At 38.9% G+C, this 19,492-nt stretch overlaps 1 protein-coding gene across 1 annotated transcript in view; it reads right to left on the reverse strand.

Annotated features, from left to right (window-relative positions):
* Nucleotides 1-19,492, reverse strand: part of CFAP299 (cilia and flagella associated protein 299) — a 561,069-nt gene that overhangs the window by 500,055 nt on the left and 41,522 nt on the right. The window lies entirely within an intron of this gene.

Consider the following 19,492-nt stretch of genomic DNA (forward strand, 5'->3'; position numbering starts at 1 on the left):
TCAGCCCCTCACCCAGACTGGCCAGGCACCCCAGTGGGGACCCCCACCCTGAAGGGTGTGTGACCAGCTGCAAACAGCCATCATCCCCTCACCCAGGCTGGCCAGGCACCCCAGTGGGGACCCCCACCCTGATCCAGGACACCCTTCAGGGCAAACCAGCCGGCACCCACCTGTGCACCAGGCCTCTATCCTATATAGTAAAAGGGTAATATGCCTCCCAGCACCGGGATCAGCGTGACAGGGGGCAGCGCCCAAACCCCCTGATCGCCCTGCGGCTCTGTGACAGGGGGTGGGGCCACAACCTCCCTATCGGCCCTACTCTGTGAGTGACAGGGGGGAGCTCCCCAACCCCCTAATCGGCCCTGCTCTGTGCGTGACAGGGGGAGCTCCCCAACCCCCTGATGGGCCCTGCTCTGTGTGTGACAGGGGGCGGTGCCCCAACTCCCCTATCGGCCCTACTCTGTGAGTGACAGGGGGCAGCGCCCCAACCCCCTGATTGGTCCTGCTCTGTGTGTGACAGGGGGTGGCGCCACAACCTCCCCATCAACCCTGCCTTGAGTGTGACAGGGGGCAGTGCCCCAACCCCCCAATCAGCCCTACCCTGAGCATGACTGAGGGTGGCATCGCAACCTCCCGATCCGCCCTGCTCTGTGCATGACAGGGGCAGCGCCCCAACTCCCCAATCAGCCCTGCTCTGAGCCCGACCAGGGGCTGCACCTAGGGATTGGGCCTGCCCTCTGCCACCCGGGAACAGGCCTAAGCCAGCAGGTTGTTATCTCCCGAGGGGTCCCAGACTGCGAGAGGGCAAAGGCCGGGCTGAGGGACCCCCCCTTCCCCCTGAGTGCACAAATTTTTGTGCACCGGGCCTCTAGTACAGTATAATAGACTGACTTGCACATATTGTGAAATGATTACCACAATAAGTTTAGTTAATATCTGTTAATGTCTATTATCTTATATACAAAAAAGGGGAAAAATAAAAAAGGGGGGGAAATGTTTTTCCTTATGACGAGAAGTGTTAGGATTTATTCTCTTAATAACTTTCAAATACACCACACAGCAGTGCTAACTACAGTCATCATGTTGTACATTACATTCCAGTACTTATTTATCTTATAACTGGAAGTTTGTACTTTTGATCACCTTCCTCCAATTTCCCTTCCTCCCACCTCTGGTAACCACGAATGTGATCTATTTTTTTTTTTTAATAATTTTTCTTTTCTTTCTTCTTTTTTATTTAGATTCACATATAAGTGAAATCACACAGTATTTGTCATTATCTGATTTATTTCACTTAGCATAATGCCCTCAATGTCCATCCATGTTGTCACAAATGGCAGGATTTTCTTCTTTTTTATGGCTCAATAATATTCTATTTTATATTGTCAGGGCCCAGAGCAGGCCACACCAAAATATCCCACAATGGCATATCATTACCCGAATTAAAGTTACTTGATAGCCAGTGTAAGGAGAGTACATTAACCCCTCCCCCTTGTCTCTTTGAATGCATTGCAGGAAATAAATCTCCCCTCAGGAAGGTGCCTGGAGTCAACCTCCTCACTAGAGCTAAGAGTCCATGGCCCAAGAGCTTGTATAAACAAACTTTTTCTCTTTATTAATTTACTATGGAGGCCAAGCTTTGGATTCCTCACTAATGAATACCCAAACCTTAGATTCCTTTCTAATGAGCACTAACTTTTTCTTTGTCCTGTCAATTCTTCACAAATGTATTATTTCTTTGTCTAGAAAAGTATCAAATGCTGGCTGACTAGTTCATCGTTTCTCATTTCTTGGAGCATTATTGATGATTCTCCTATGTGTACACATTGTATTTATTCCTACTGTTAATTTGATCTTGTGTCAATTTTATTATTAGTTCAGCCATAAAAACTTAAGAAGAGGAAAATTCTCCCCTTTTCCTGACAATATGTATGAACTACTTTTTCTTTATCCACTCATCTGTCAATAAATACTTAAGTTGTTTCTATGCCCTGGCTATTGCAAATAATGCTGCAATGAACATGAGGGTGCAAATATATCTCTTCAACATAGTATTTTTGTTTTCTTTGGATATATTCCCAAAAGTAGAATTGCTGGGTCATATGATAGTTCTATGTCTAGTTGTTTTTTTTGTTTGTTTTTTGAAGAACTGCCATACTGCTTTTCATGGTGTCTGTATCAATTTAAAATCTCACCAACAGTGCACAGGGTCCCCTTTTCTCCACATCCTCACCAATATTTGTTATCACTTGTCTCTTTTTATGATAGCCATCCCAAAAGGCATGAGATGATATCTCATTGTGGTTTTGATTTGCATCTCCCCAATGATTAATAATGTTGAATACCTCTTCATGTACTGTTGGCCATTCATATATCATATGTGGGAAAATGTCTGTTCAAATCCTTTGCCCAAGTTTTAATTGGATTATTTGCTTTTTTTGCTAGAGTTGTATGAGTTCTTCATATATTTTAGCCATCAACCCCTTATCAGATATATGATTTGCAAATAATTTTTCCCATTGTAGGTTGCCTTTTTGTTTTGATGATTATTTCTTCTGCTCTGCAGAGGTTTTTTAGTTAGATGTAGTCCCACTTCTTTATTTTTATTTTTGCTTGTGCTTTAGGTATCAGATCCAAAATCATTGCCAAAACCTCAAGAAGGTTTTTTCCCATGTTTTCTACTAGGAGTTTTATGGTTTCTGGTCTTTAATCCATTTGTTTCTATTTTTATGAGTGATATAAGATAGGAGTCTAGTTGCATTTTTTACAAGTGAATATCCAATTTTCCCAGCATCATTTACTAAAGAAGCTATCCTTTCTCCATTGGGTATTCTTGTCAAATGTTATTTTATAATATAGAATATTTCTTAAAATAATGTTTTCAAAAATATTAGATAAGTTATCAATAAATGTTAATTATTTAGAAAGCTACTGTACCAAGACCACAAAATGTCATAAAGTACTAGATATATTGGTTTCCTAATTTATCAACATAGAAATCAGTTTGAATTTAAACTGGTTTAAAATATAACTTTAGTTATTTATTCCACAATTGCATATGACAATATATAAAGTACCATGCTAAGGATTAGGAGGGGAGCAGGGGACTAAAACATAGCCTGTGTCCTCAAGGAGGCTATAATCTAATAAAAGTTCTAAAAACCTTACATGAGCAATGACAATGCAAAAATGAATGTGACTTATTAGTAGAAAATACAGATAAAATAATATTATGTCGCCCGCTGGTGTGGCTCAGTGATTGAGTGTGAACCTATGAACCAAGAATTCAAGGTTCAATTCCCGGTCAAGGCACATGCCTGGGTTGCAGGCTCCAGCCTCAGTAGGGGGTGTGTGGGAGGCAGCCTATCAATGATTCTCTCTCATCATTGATATTTCTATATCTCTCTCCCTTTCCCTTCCTTTCTGAAATCAATAAAAATATCTCTTTAAAAAAGTAATAATATGTCATGAGATCCCAGAAGAAAAGGTGTATAGCACTATCAAGGTATATCAAGGAAGGCTTCCAGAAGTGTTTCAGTATCTATGAGTTTGTTTCTATTTTGTTTATTTTGTCCTTTAGATTATACATATAAGTGAAATCACATGGTATTTGTCTTTGTCTGACTTATTTCACTTAGCATAATACCCTCTTAGTTCATCCACACTATCACAAAAGCAAGATTTCATTCTTATGGCCTAGTATTATTCCATTGTCTGTACAAACTGGTAATTACGAACTAGTCACGGAGATGAAAAATTACAGCATTGGAAATATAGTCAATAATATTGCCATAAGTGTTTATGGGGCCATGTGGGTACTTGAAATATCAGGGAGACCACTCTATAAAGTATATTATTATCTAACCACTATGCTGTACATTTGAAACCAATGTAGAGTAGCACTGAATGTAAACTATAATTGAAAATTTTGAAAATAATAATAAAATTAAATACAAAAAACAAATGTTTCAGCTGGTCTTTGAATGATGGACAGGATTATATGTAGGGAGATTAAGAGAAAGCTCATTTTAGTGAGAGCAATGTTGTGCCTGGCACAGAGCAGGCCCCAACACATAGTTACTCAGCAAATGAACAAACAGGCATATGAAAAGGCAAGCCAGTCCATAGCCCATGGGAGGTACAGGGAGCAGTTCATGTGGGTGAATGTGGATACAAAGGGAGGTTGTGGGGAAATAAGAAAAGTAGGCTGGAACAATGGGTGACGAGAAGCTAGACAGAAGGCACACTAGAACTGTGTTTTAGTGAGACAAAAACAGGACATGAAAATCTAAGGGTGGAGACAAGTGTTAGGAGCCACAGAACTGTGGGGCACATAACCATTTCCTACATCATAATGCATCGCCCTGCATTTTGGGGGTGAAGTATTGACCCTTTAATGTAATGGAATATGAAACACAATTGCATTTCAGATTTCCACCCAAATGTGAAACTAATCCTTCTCTAATAGTAAACATGACCTATAGTGTCAAAATATAAACACACACACACACACACACACACACACACACACACACACACACACTGCCACCTGGAGGAAAGTCCATCACTATGACATCAGAGCATTTACCCTTCATCTCAGTTCCCAGTTTGGGGCTACTTTCCTGTTGGTAAGCTGCTGGTGATAGAAGTCCTGCCCCCGTGCTTTCCTTTCCCAAAGGTCAATGTTTTGAGCCTCTACCAAACCCCCAGGCTGTAACTTCTACACATGGGAAATCATTATAAATTAATCTTTAAGTCAATAATTACAACACGATGATGCAATTTATAAAATATCTTGACATATTATCTGGTTTGCTCATTATAATAGCATCTTTTGAGAATTGTCTTCATTTTACTCAAATCAGTAATTGGTAGGATAAACTTTATGGAAAGATCTTGAAATGTCATAGAGAAAATTGCTTTATTTTATTTCCGACTAGAGGCGTGATGCACAAATTTGTGCATGGATGGGGTCCCTTGGCATAGCCTGCAGGGATTGGGCTGCAACTGGCAGTCCAACGCCGCCTACTGCTCCCACTCACCCTGGCCCCGCTGTGCATTGCCATGGGCTCACGCCCAGTCAGTCCTGATCGGGAGAGGCTCACGCCACCGCAGCGGTGCTCGCCAGCCATGAGCCCTCCATCTGGTGCCCATCCTGGAGTGGGTGGGGGTGCTGGGATGCCCATGCCGGCCCAGGATCTGGATCCATCCCACTGACGTTTGCGCCAGTTGTGGGGAGCCACCTGGTGGCCACTTTTATATCATTTCTTCCTTGTGGAGTGCCTAGGGAGGGGAAGTGGCCCCGGTGCCTGAGGCCAACTTTCAGGAGGCCAGAGGCACGGGCCAATTGGTGCCTGGCCAGCTCTCCAGAGATTGGACCTGCAGGACTACTGAGGGAGGGAGTGGCTCCCGCCAGACTGGTGAGCCGCCAGTACGGGTCAGTCAGCTGAGCAGCGCTCCCACTGTGGGAGTGCACTAACCACCAGGGAACAGCTCCTGTATTGACCATCTGCCCCCTGGTGGTCAGTGTGCATCATAGTGACCGGTCAACCGGTCGTTAGGTTGTTTGGTCACTTAGGCTTTTATATATATAGATGGGCAAAAATGTGTAGATTTAAAATGTCATTTAAATGAATAATCCTGCCACTTATACCTATAGTGAGATTCTGTAATATCTATGCCTACTTTTAACATGTTTTCAACTACATGTCCTAAATTATAAATCTTCAAGGAAAAGATAGTACATACTTTATCAAAACCTAACAAAATAAGTAAAAATGAAATATATATATATATATAGAGTAAATTATAATCAAAACACAGAGTCTTGACATATGTAAACAACCAAATTTTTTTAAATTATTGATTAAGGTATTACATATGTATCCTTACCCTCCCATAACAATCCCCCACTCATGCCCTCACCCCCCCTGTTGTCTGTTTCCATTGGTTAGGCTTATATATATGCATACACAACCTTTGGTTGATCTCTCCCCCTTACCCCCACCCTCCCCTACCTTCCCTCTAAGGTTTGACGGTCTGATTGATGTTTCTCTGTCTCTGGATCTGTTTTTGTTCATCCGTTTATGTTCATTATATTACATAAATGAGTCAGATCATGTGATATTTATCTTTCTCTGACTAGCTTATTTCGCTTAGCATAATGCTCTCCATTTCCATCCATGATGTTGCAAATGGTAAGAACTCTTTCTTTTTTTTACCACAGCATAGTATTCCATTGTGTAGATGTACCACAGGTTTTTAATCTACTCATCTGCTGATGGGCACTTAGGCTGTTTCTAAATCTTAGCTATGGTGAATTGTGCTGCTATGAACATAGGAGTGCATATATCCTTTCTAATTGGCATTTCTAGTTTCTTGGGATATATTCCTAGAAGTGGGATCACTGGGTCAAATGGGAGTTCCATTTTCAGTTTTTTGAGGAAACTCCATACTGTTCTCCACAGTGGTTGTAGCAGTCTGTATTCCCACCAGCAGTGCATGAGGGTTCCTTTTTCTCCACATCCTCGCCAGCACTTGTAGTTTGTTGATTTGTTGATTATAGCCAATCTGACAGGTGTGAGATGGCACCGCATTGTCATTTGGATTTGCATCTCTTGGATGATTAGTGATTTTGAGCATGTTTTCATATGTCTCTTGGCCTTCCTTCTGTCTTCTTTCGAAAAGTATCTATTTAGGTCCGTTGCCCATTTTTGGATTGGGTTGTTTATCTTTATTTTGTTAAGTTGTATGAGTTCCCTGTAAATGTTGGAGGTTAAACCCTTATCAGTGATAACATTGGCAAATATGTTCTCCCATGCAGTGGGCTTTCTTACACAACCAAAATTTTAAATGGCAAAGTCAAATGGAGCGTCATAAAGATACCTCATAATTAAGCTGTTTCTGATATAATTTTTTTAAAATAACTCTGGGGTGTCAGGTTTCCTAAAATGTGGGTATCAGCTGGTTTTCTAGCCTTTATACTAGCAACAATTTGTACTTGCTTTCAGCAACCTTTGGAGAAAAGAATGTTTTTCAAAAAGCCAATAGAGAGAGAATGAGAAGAAGCCACAGACGTGAAGAAAACATTTGCAAAAAGCACATCTGATAAAGAACTATTTTCCAAAACATACAGAGAACTCTTCAAATTAAATAACAGGAAAACAAACAACCTGGTATTTAAAAAAAAATGATCCAAATATCTTAACAGATACTTCTCCAAAGAAAATAAACAGATGGCATCTGAAATAATGCTCCACATCGTATATCATAAGGAAAATGCAAGTTACAAAAATGATAGGATACCACGATACACCTATTAGAATATAGAAAACCCAGAACACTGACAATACCAAATGCTGGAGAGGATGTGGATCAATAGGAACCCTCATTCATTGTTGGTAGAAATGCAAAAAGGTACAGACACTTTGCAAGACAGTTTGGCAGTTTGTTACAAAAATTAGCATACCCTAACCATATGATCCAACAATTACACTCCTCGGCATTTACCCAAAAGAGGTAAAAACTTAGGTCCACACAAAAACATGCACAGTGATGTTTTAATCATAATTGTTTGCTTTAATCATAATTGACAAAACTTAGGAGCAACTGAGATGCCATTAGATAAATGAATAAATAAACAAACTGTGGTACATCATGACAATGGAATATCATTCAGCACTCAAAACAAACAAACAAACAAAAAAAAAAAACACAAAAAACGAACTTTTGAGCCATGAGAAAACATGGAAAAAACATAAATGCAAATTATAAGAGAAAGAAACCAATCTGAAAAGGCTGCATACTGTTGTATAATTACAACAATATGACATTCTGGAAAAGGCAAAACTATGGAGACAGTAAAAACATGAATGGTTGCCAAGGGTTGAGGGATGGATAAATATGCAGAGCACAGAGGTTTTTTAGGGAAGTGAAAATACTCTGTATGATACTGTAATAAAGGATACATGTCATTATACATTTGTCCAAATCCATTGAATGTACAACATCCAGAGTGAACCATAATGAAAACTATGAATTTGGGGTGATTATGATGTGTCAATGTAGGATTATCAATTGTGACAACTGTACCACTCTAGTAAGGAATGTTAACATTCGGGAGCTGTGCATATGTGCATTACAGTCAAATTTCTCTCAATTTGGCTGCAATCCAAAAACGCCTGTAAAAAAATAAATCATTAATATAACATACAATATGATAGGATATGTAGGATAGGATAGGATACAGCAGAATAGGATAGGATAGGATAGGATAGGATAGGATAGGATAGGATAGGATGGATAGGATACATAGGATAGGATATGACATGAGAAAAACAAAATTCAAAAATTTACTTCATTCAGATTGAATATGTTGAGATAGGATTAATGTTATACAAATTAGTAATCCATTATACAGATGGCAGTAATTTTTTTATGTATTTTATAAATTTTTACAAGAGTATTTTTTTATTTAGCCTCCTTTGCAGTATAGATTTGGTTGGGGGAAAACTCAAGAACAGAAAATTAGTAGCAACTTCTCAGTCTCTTAAGTCATATTTCAGGCTGGAACCATACTTTAGCTAATCTAGAAAAATTGCCAAATTTTCATTATATATGTTGTCACAGCCACAACTATAATACCAAGTAGTAGTAATGATAGAGTTAAATTTTCATTTTACCTGGACTTAAGTTAGAAAATATTTATGGTACAATCACTACCCTTTTGTTAGGTGAATATTTTTATAAAGACATAACCCATATCTTTATAATGTTATGAATTTTATCCAAATTCATTCCATAGAATTATTGCTTCATTACATCGGTGTTCCAGCCAGTAGTCAAAATCATAGGGTCAAAATGGTAAACCAAGTGTCACTCTTTATGGTCCTTACCAAAAACATATATGAAACTATTCACATAAAACATAAACACCAAAATGAAGAATACATAGAACTAAAATAACTATGTTAAGAAATTCTTTTAAGCTACCCCAAGAGTAGTTCCATGTGGATGTTGGGGGTGCAGGGGGCTAGAAATAGAAAATGAAACCTATTAGGATATATTATATACCCTTCAGAGGATGGGGCAGGGAGGGTTCCATGACCTTGACAATACTTTAGCCACAGCATTACTCCTGCAACTGTTTTATCCTGTGGAACTGCACATGAGATTCCATTTGTAAGTAGATTCTGCTGAAGGGAAGAAGAAAAAAACTTTGAAAAATCACAAGTTGTCGAAACCACAGTGAGATGTCAGCTCGCACCTATTAGAATGGCTATATCTATACTAATCTATGCTAATAAAAGGGTAATATGCTAATTAGACCAGGAGACCTTCCAGAAGTCCTTCCAGACAAAGCCATGGTGGAGGGGCCAAGGCAGAGGCAGTTAGGGGTGATCAGGCCAGGAGGGGAGGGCAATTGGGGGTGAGCAGGCCCACAGGGTGGGCAGTTGGGGTGAGCAGGCCAGCAGTGGGGGGCAGTTGGGGGTGATCAGCCTGGCAAGGGGGGCAGTTGGGAGTGAGAAGGCTGGTTGGGGGGGCAGTTGGGGGTGAGCAGGTTGGCAGGCAGAGTTGTTAGGGGAAATCAAGCAGGCTGAGCGGTTAGGAGCCAGCGGTCCCAGATTGCAAAAGGGATTTCCAACTGGGCCTAAACCGGCAGTCGGACATCCTCCGAGGGGTCCCAGATTGGAGAGGGTGCAAGCCGAGCTGAGGGACACCCTCCCCCGTGCACAAATTTTGTGCACTGGGCCACTAGTATATATATATATATATATAAAAGCCTAATATGCAAAGTGTCCCCTCGGGAGTTCAACCAGGAGACCGGGAGTTCTCTCGCTTGCTATGACATGTGCTGAACAACAGGGGGCAGCGTGGAATGAAGGAAGGCCCCAGCTGGTGGCTGGCAGCTGGGGAAGGAAGGCTCCAGTTGGCAGCCAGAAGGCTCTGATTGGCCCTGATCGCTAGCCAGGCCTAGGAACCCTTCCCATGCATAACTTTCATGCACTGGGCCTCTAATTATCAATAAGACAAAAAACAAGAAGTATTGGATAGCATGTGGAGAAAAGAGAGTCCTCATCCGCCATTGGTGTGAATGCAAATTAGTGCAGCCACTATGGAAAAAGATACAGAGTTTCCTCAAAAAATTAAGACTAGAACTATCATATGACCCAGCAGTTTCTGAATATTTACCTAAAAAATATGAAAACACTTATTTGTAAGGATATATTCATTGGAGCATTATTTGCAATAGCCAAGACAAAGAAACAATCTAAGTCCACGGCAGATGATTGGATAAAGATGTGTGATCTCACACTCAACACACACACTCACACACACACACACACACACATTGGAAAACTACTCAACCATAAAAATATAAAATACGGCCATTTGCAACAACATGGATGGATCTTGAGAGTATTATGCTAAGTGAAATAAGTCAGAAGGAAAAGGACAAAAACTGTATGATTTCACTCATGTGGACTATAAAACAAAAAGAGAAAAAATTAATAAAGAGAAAAATCATAGATACAGACAACAGAACGGTGGTTACCAGAGGGGAAGTGTGATGGGGAAGAGATAAATGGGTAAAGAGGCCAAATAAAGGGTGACTGGAGGAAACCAGACTTCGTGAAGTGAGTATACAATAAAGTACACCAACATCATATTATAATGTATACCTGAAAATTATATGATGCTATTAATCAATGTTACCCCCAATAAATTTAATTTTTAATTAAACATTTTTAATCACAAGTTGAAACCAATCACTCAATTATACTTCCATTTGAAGTTATAAGCTATTATTCCAAAGGCTGGAATTTATTCAATTTAATCAAAAACAGTACTAAATATGAACAGTGTTTTCTTTAACACAAAAATATTAACACTACTAGAGGCCCAGTGCATGAAATTCTTGCACAGGTAGGGTCCCTAGGCCTGGCTGGTGATCAGGACCGTTCAGGGCCTTCCAGCTGCTGGCCAGGGCCTCCCTTCCACAGCTGCCAGCTGCCGGCCAGGGCCTTCCTTCGGTCCATGCTGCCCCCTGGTGATCAGCACACATCATAGCGAGCGAGCGAACTCCCGGTCTCCTGGTCGAACTCCCAAGGGGACAATTTGCATATTAGGCATATATATACTTTTGACTCTTAAACACTTTAATACTCCGTTTTAAATCTTGAGGTTGGGAAATGCATATCCATTGTCTAATCACCATCCCAATCAACTGAGATGACTTTAACTAGGTATTTGATAAAAGAGTGAATAAACAGATGGTGGATAAGTGTATGTATCAAGGCGCTGTTTCTTGATGTTCACAATCCACCATATAACTGAGCTATATAGCTACATGTTACTGTAATCCTCAGAATCTCCATGGGCAAAAGCTGCTGGGAAATAAGTCCCTATTTCTCAAACTGTACACTGTCTGTGCCCACACATCTCATAGTTATCCTATTTAATACAAATCCTTTAGCTCTCGCTCCATAAGCAAGGTCCATCGCACCATACTTGCCGTATCAAAATGAATCTCTCTCTCCTCTGTGCTTCTGGAATATGTTGTTTATACTTCTCTTGTACCAGTTGGCACATTCTGCTTTATGCAATACATTTATTTGAATTTATGGGTTACTCTCCTCTCTGTATTGTAAGTTCCTTAACAAAGGGATTTTTCACACTTAACTTTTATCCCAACACCTGTCATGCAAAATACATTCACTTAGTAGTAGCTTATAACAAACATATATATTTGTTTGAATTGTAAAGGTGTTATGATTAGTGCTTAATAAGCAAATAGTAAGAACTGTATGTTGATTCAGTCTATTAATCAGAAATAAGGTGCAGGAAAGCTTGGGACAATTGAAATGACCATTAGGAGATTCTGCATAGGCAAGTGGTCTCAAATAGAGAGGCAGCTCAGTATGAGACTTAAGGCATTGGCACTAGTTTGCCTGGGTGTGGATGCTAACTCTTCCATTTCCTAGCTGGGTGAGTTGCTTAACCTCTCTGTGACTAAGTTTCTTATTCCGTATAAGGGGTCTAATACAGCCCTTAAAACTCAGAGGATGATTATGAAGATTAGATAATACCTGCAGAGCACTTATTTTAATACCTGTCATATTGTCATACAGAAAGCAAACCACTGCACAGAATACACCATAAACAATGCCCTCTGGGGGCACTGATAGTGAATTCTTATTAATTCAATATATAGTTGTTCTCTCTTACTCTTTACTGTGAAGTAAAAAAAAGTCTAAATTATGGAATGCTAAAGAGAAACTGGGCAAAGAGAAAATAACACTCAAAGGTTCAACACATCTTTGCTTGATAAGCTTCCCAAGAATCAGATGACTTCACAGCAACAAAACACTAACAACAACAAAAAAAAATGGTGAAAGAAGTCACACTTCTACTACCCTAACAAAATAAAAGTGCATAGTGTGTAACCCAGATTCTTAAAAACTTTTTCTTTGAATAAACAAGTAAGAAAGGTACCGTGATCCTAAAAACCAGATAAATGCTGTAGCATGTTAATTGCTAATTTTAATTTTAAAATATTTTAATATCCCATTTATCTAACTGGATATTCCCAGAATTATTTTTGATTAGAAAGACAAAGATTCAGATTAAGTTAATTCTAAACAAACTTTAAGCAGTGATAACATTAAATGAAGTGATGATTGAGAACAGTTAAGAATCAGTGAATTAAGCACCAAATTATTCATATGTTACTATGCAAATTTCCTATAGTTATATTATATTATCATTTTATGATTACCTTAATGGTAGAAGTTTTCAATATCCCATGTCACTCAGGCCTTTCATTAGTCTAGATCAGTGGTCGGGGAAACTGCGGCTCACGAGTCACATGCGGCTCTTTGGCCCCTTGAGTGTGGCTCTTCCTAAGCCTTTGGAGTACCCTAATTAAGTTAATAACAATGTACCTACCTATATAGTTTAAGTTTAAAAAATTTGGCTCTCAAAAGAAATTTCAATCGTTGTACTGTTGATATTTGGCTCTGTTGACTAATGAGTTTGCCGACCACTGGAGATGCTCAAACTCAAAAACTTATTTGAATTGTAAAGCTTTTATGATTCATGAAGCCACCACTCAATTGTCCTAATTATGGATCAAATGGCCAAAGGAAATAATTATCCTGTGCTGCTCTGGCAGAGGGAAGCAATTTAATTATGACACATACTCCAAAACATCACTAAATTTACCCTAAACCTGGTCCTTATTCATGTAACACATATTTCCTTGTTTTCCTAGTGTAGATTATTATTTTTTGGAGCTCATTCTAATTCCTAACATTAACAAAATCTGCCAGTGTCAATGGAAATCACTTCTAAATGTATGAATCTTCTCCTTACAATAGAAAAAAAAGAGCCAAGAAGGTCGAGGTTTGAGTTCTGCCTTTGTCACTAACTCACTGAAGGAACTTACGCTAATAACTAAAGTCTCGGTTTCTTTACCTTGAAAATAGAAACCCTTCACCTTCCTGTGATTGAGATAATTTAGTTCCATGCCTAACCATATAACAGTAGCTAGGATAATTTCCTGAACTATCATTATAGATTCAGAAAGCTCAGAAGAGAAAGACCACATGTCACTAATTCTTATGGAGTTAGGAGACCAGAGATACTCAGGGGAACACCAGGTAGCTCTTTGATCTCTGCCTCTGCTGAATCCTAACTTCCATCCTTGTATAAACACTCCTGACTATCTTCTAGGCAACTCCAAAAGAGTGGAAACAACATGCATAGAACCTCAGAGTTAGAAGAGTTTCAAGAGCTATAGGGAAGGTCCCTGCACAGAGGTGGACCGACAACCCACTCAAGGCAGATGGTGTTAAAGATCTCTAAGGATATAACTTCCCCATATTCCTTGGTTACCTGTTTCAATATCCAATCCCTACTTTATAGTTGTGTCCATCTTTATGACCAACTGAACTGTTTCTCTTGCTACAATTTAAAAGTATTTCCTTTTATTTGGTCTCCTGTGGAAGTAAAGAACATCTGTTCTGCATCTTTCATATAATAACCTTTCAAATACTTGAAGACAGTTAAATCACCCCTTGGTCTTTACTTCTCCAAGTTAAACAGTTCTGATCCCACTGAGCCCTCTCTTAGGAGCTGGTCCCCATTCCTTACATCACTTTTGCTGATCTTCGCTGGACCTTCTCCAGAGTCTCCATATATTCATTGCCAAACGAAAAGACCAAAATCGAACACAGCAATAATGCCAAATAAAGCAGAAGGATTACTTTTCACTTCTGTATCCCTCTCTTGATAAAACATTCCAAGTGGTGTGCTTGCCCTTTTTTCCAAAAATATATTGCTTTTTCTAATCCTCTTTGCTTTGTAATCATATATACTATCATCTTGTGGTACCTTTCTCCAAGGCTCATATTAGATTTCAGGTGCTTCAAATAATCCCTCCCTGTGAGTAAGGGCCAAATTTAGAAGCACACAGCTTCAGAACATTTTTCTACCTTCTATAAAACTAAAATAGAAAAGCTGTGAAAACAATATCAAAAATCACACAATCCACAAAATAACCAGCAACCTTTATATCTTGATGGTATTTTGAAAACATGTTTTCTTCATATGTATGTAGAAATTTATTTTCTTCTTATGTAAGAATGACATAATCTGACAGACTTTAGAGCAGTATTGTGTAAACAAATAATAAAAAATGGGAAGGTTCAATTTAAAGAAGAATTTATCAATGAATTTGTGGAAATGGTGAGTCCCTAGTACATTTTAAATGAGTTTTGCAGTTTTGATCTAGAGTCCACTTTATAATAATACACATTAAACATACATTTTTTAAAAATACCTGCTCGATTTAAATGCCTAAGCATATAATTACACATAGAAGTTTTTAAAAGATACATGTAGGCATAGATTTTGGTGATGTGATTTTTTTAAAAAAATAATGCAGGTTCAAATTGTGTGAGTCAAATCACAGTGCTCAGGTGAGAGGCCCTGGGTTCCATACCTAGGATTCACTGTCAACGCTGGATAAACATTAGTACTGCAAACTGAATGACAAATTATTTTACTACTACCTTGTCCACAATACATCCAGGACTCTCAAATCCTGAATTAAAAAACCATATATTGAACTAGTAGTTGAGAACCTACTATTTATCAGGCACTATGATTGACTCTGATGAGACAGTGGTGAGCAAGAGAAAAGGGATACCTGCTCATATGAAGCTGACATGGAACTGAGGAGAAAGACTGCATATATCCATCCATCAATCAATACAAACAAAAATAAGACCTCAGGGGAAAATAAAATAGAGCAATGTTATGGCCAGTGACTGGGGGCTGGTTTTGACTGCCAGTCTAGGGATACCTCTATTGAGGGTTGACTTATGCACTGAGGTCTGAATGACAAAAAGGGCGCCAACCACAAAATGATCAGGCAGAAGAATTTTCCAAACTAAAAGAACAGAGTCTATGTCAAGAACAAGATTCATGTTCACAAAGGAAAAAAATAAGAACTATTAGTTAATATTGGGAGGGAAAAAGAGGAAAAGGATTGGAAACAGTAGAATCATTTTAAACCTATCCATAAAAGCCTCAGATTCACAAACAAATCATTGCTTTTACTCTAGCTCCTTTTGTTTTAAGATTATTAATTTGTTACAAAGAGCAACAACTATTAAAATGGAATGTTTTGTTGCACCTATGTAAATAAATTGCATTTATTTATTTATTGCTGTTGGCTTTTCCAAAACTATTTAGAATTAGAATATTTTAAAGTCACAGAAAAAAAATTTAAAGGAGTACAAATTTATTCTTAGGTGGAGAAAGTTTGTTATTGCTGTCCAAATCCAGGTGCAAAAACATTTTTGCTAATGTTACAAATTCACTACTTAAGAGAGAAAAGCTACCCAAACACACCTGCACCTTTTCAGAACTGATTTAATATTGTGTTAAAGTAAACATATTAAGGACATGAATGTTTAGTCATCAAAAAGTTCTACTGCCCAATTTAGTACTTAGAGTGAATGAGAAAAAAAGTTATTTGGATTCTGACAAGGATAAACTTGCATTTCAAGACTTCCTTTCCAAACCCAATATTATCAGGTAATACTCAGTGCTTATGATTTCACTTTACTATGTGCTTGGTCATATGACTTACATGATTGAGGATATATAGAATGTAATTAAATAAGTAAATACAAAAAAACCCACAAATTTTAGTACTAAATGTCTGAAACTTAATATGTGTTCAATAATGTTAGTTATTTTTGTTATCATCTCAACAATGGAGGCATAAAGTAAAATTGCCTCTAACCAACTCAGCCAATGTGGTACCAGAATATGAGTTACCCAGACAATAGATCTTGATTTCTCAAGGACAGAATCAAACTCTTTGCTCTCATATAAACATATTCACCAGAGTCTTGTCATTCTACTCATCCCTGATACCTTAGCACATGTATTCCACTTATCCTTCATCGCTGAGATATGGTTGAGTTTCTGCTCTGGTTTTTGGCCACTCTAACCACAGGTCTCTTGCCTAGACTACAAATTTAGAAACAGCTGAGGATTTCTGTTTTAGTTCCACTCCTAATGATAATGGACTATATGACCAGAGCTATGATAATGGAGTATGTTTTAATAAATCTTTAGACCAGTGGTTCTCAACCTTCTGGCCCTTTAAATACAGTTCCTCATGTTGTGACCCAACCATAAAATTATTTTCATTGCTACTTCATAACTGTAATGTTGCTACTGTTATGAATTGTAATGTAAATATCTGATATGTGAAAGGGTCGTTCGACAGCCAAAAGGGTCGCAACCCACAGGTTGAGAACCGCTGCTTTAGACTCTTAAAATGGGGCTTATAAGAGGCTGCTTTAACCCCTGAGGCGAAGTAGGAGGCTTGGATGGGGAAGGCAGTTAGAACATAAAGTTCTGAACAGAGAGTTGTTTGTTATGGTGATATCAGGTAAAAGTGGTTAACAGGTAATATTGGTTTAAAAACAAAAGAGAGAGACAACCCATAAAAGTTATTATCAAACTGAATCCAACAATGAATACTTAAGATAATAAACATGACCAAGTTGAGCTTACCCCAAGAATGTATGCGTAGTTCATTATTAGAAATTCCTTAAATATCTTTCACCAGTTTAATAGGATAGGTGGGGGGAAATTATATAATCATCTATCTGAATAAACTGAATATAATCTGTTTCCATGTCAAGCTCACACACACACACACACACACACACACACACACACACACCAGTATAAGTGGAGAAACAGTGGACACTATCCTTTTAAAATGAGGAATAACACAAAAAAGCTCACTATCAACACTTCCAGCCACCCATATACTGGAGTGCCTCTCAAGAACAATAAAAAATTTAATCAAAATAATTGAAAGATAATAAATTATTTTTTTCAAACGATAGAGTTACCTACATTAAAATCCTACACCCCCCAAATAATCTACTACACAATGATTTTTCTAGAAAGCATATATTTAAATTGAAGGCACTGATGGTAATAGCATTCTGTGCAAGGAGGAGTACAATAAACTCAACTCTCTGTTCCTGAGGTCTTCAAATTAAAAAAGGAGTGGGAGGCAAGCCATCGAGTTTGTTTTCTGAAACAAATACCTTCAACATTCTTGGCTCATGTATTAATTTTTTAAAGAATTTCCTTCCCTCCCTTCATCACATCTCCTAAATCATGTATGAAACGTTTTGTCCTGATTGATCACTAGATTTGTGTTCTTCGGCTCATCTGTTAATATGGTTACTACAGCCAGTGCACTTCTTTCAAGCTCACCCAGCATTCAGAAGATTACAGTAGTTAAAAATGCAGACAAAAGGAGCTCTGAGGCACCAACAGATTGTGAATAAAACATTGCTAACTGAATGCCAGACTCTTAACAAAGTCAACACTGGTTTTCTGAAATCAACATCATTCAAAAACTTATGAGTAACATAGAAACTACTGAATAATTTTGCTTTTAATTTTCATCATAATCCTCACCAGAAAAAAAAAACACAACAAAAAACAGCATATGTCCCTACGCCTAGTAGGCATTCTTTATGGTGTATGTCCTGGGTAGTAGAAAACATAGATAAGAGGTAATAGAACAGATATATGTGTTGGTGTGTGTGTGTGTGTGTGTGTGTGTGTGTGTGTGTGTGTGCTTGTCTGTGGTAGAGAGATTGCAAGGAATGGACTGGAGAGCATTATGCTAAGTGAAATAAGCCAGTCAAAGACAAGTACCATATGATTTCACTCATATGTGGAATCTAATGAACAAAATGAACTAACAAGCAAAACAGAGACAGACTCATAATAGAGAGCAGGTTGACAGATGTCAGGGTGGAGGGGTCTGGGGTGGGGGATTATTGAGCAAAAAAAAGAAAAGAAAAAAGAAAGGGAACAAACTCATTGACACAGACAACAGTGTGGTGATTGCAGGGGTGGGCAGTTGAGAAGGGTATGCGGGGATAAATGGTGATGGACAAAGACTTGACTTTGGGTTGTGAACACAAAATACATTGTACACATGAGGTGTTGTAGAATTGTGCACCTGAAACCTGTAAATTTTTTCTTAAACAGTGTCACCCCTTTTAAAAAATGTAAATAAGGCGGCAGGGCTGAGAGGGAGGGGAGTGGGCGTTGCCAGGTGACTGGGACTGGGGAGAGGGAGGGAGGGAGTCAGGCAGGTGGAAGGGCCGGAGGCCTGGCTTGATGATGGAGATCCAGGTGTGCACCCAGCTGTATGGATGCAGTCCCTGGGGAAGGGCTGGGCTTACCCCGTGCCCCAGGTTCAGTGGCGGCAGCTGCTGCCCTGTGCAGGCAGGAGTGACTGGGGCCATCCTCTCCCCTGGAAACAGTTACTGATGCAATGGTCTTTTAAAAAGATCTGGTGTGGTCACATTGTCCCTTTTTAAAAACTGATAATTCTAGGGCTTAAAGCAAGGTCTGAGACGTCATTCGAGCCAGGTCCAAGGCCATCACTTAGGGCTGGGGGCACACTGAGGTTGCATGGGGAGCCTGGGCCTCATGTCCCAAACCCAAGATTTTTCTTGCCGTGAGATGCTGCTGATATGCATGCTACAGAGCTCACTTTACCACTGTTTAAATCTGCACCTGCTTTATTTTGCAGGAAGCGGAAATTGAGTAAATGAGTAATATGAAGTCCAATAGAAGCCCACTTTTTCTTATGTCAAGTCAGGGAATGCCAGGAGCCGGTCCATCCTTGCTGTTTCAAAGGACCTGGCATATATGGCATACTGTTCTTAAAATGTTTGCTCACCTTCTTGGCACTATGTGTTTTAACCAAGGTCTCTGAGCAAGGTTGTTTCCCCAGGTAGGGATTTTCCCCTGAAGTTAGGGAGGGAATAAAACCTCTTAACTAAGTGCCAGGCAGGTAATTAATCACTTTAACTATGAACAATCATGCTTAAGCTACATAATCTTTACTCCCTGGAATGGAGATAAG

Source organism: Myotis nattereri (assembly GCF_964212035.1).
Source record: "Myotis nattereri genome assembly, chromosome: 1".
NCBI lineage: Eukaryota > Metazoa > Chordata > Mammalia > Chiroptera > Vespertilionidae > Myotis > Myotis nattereri.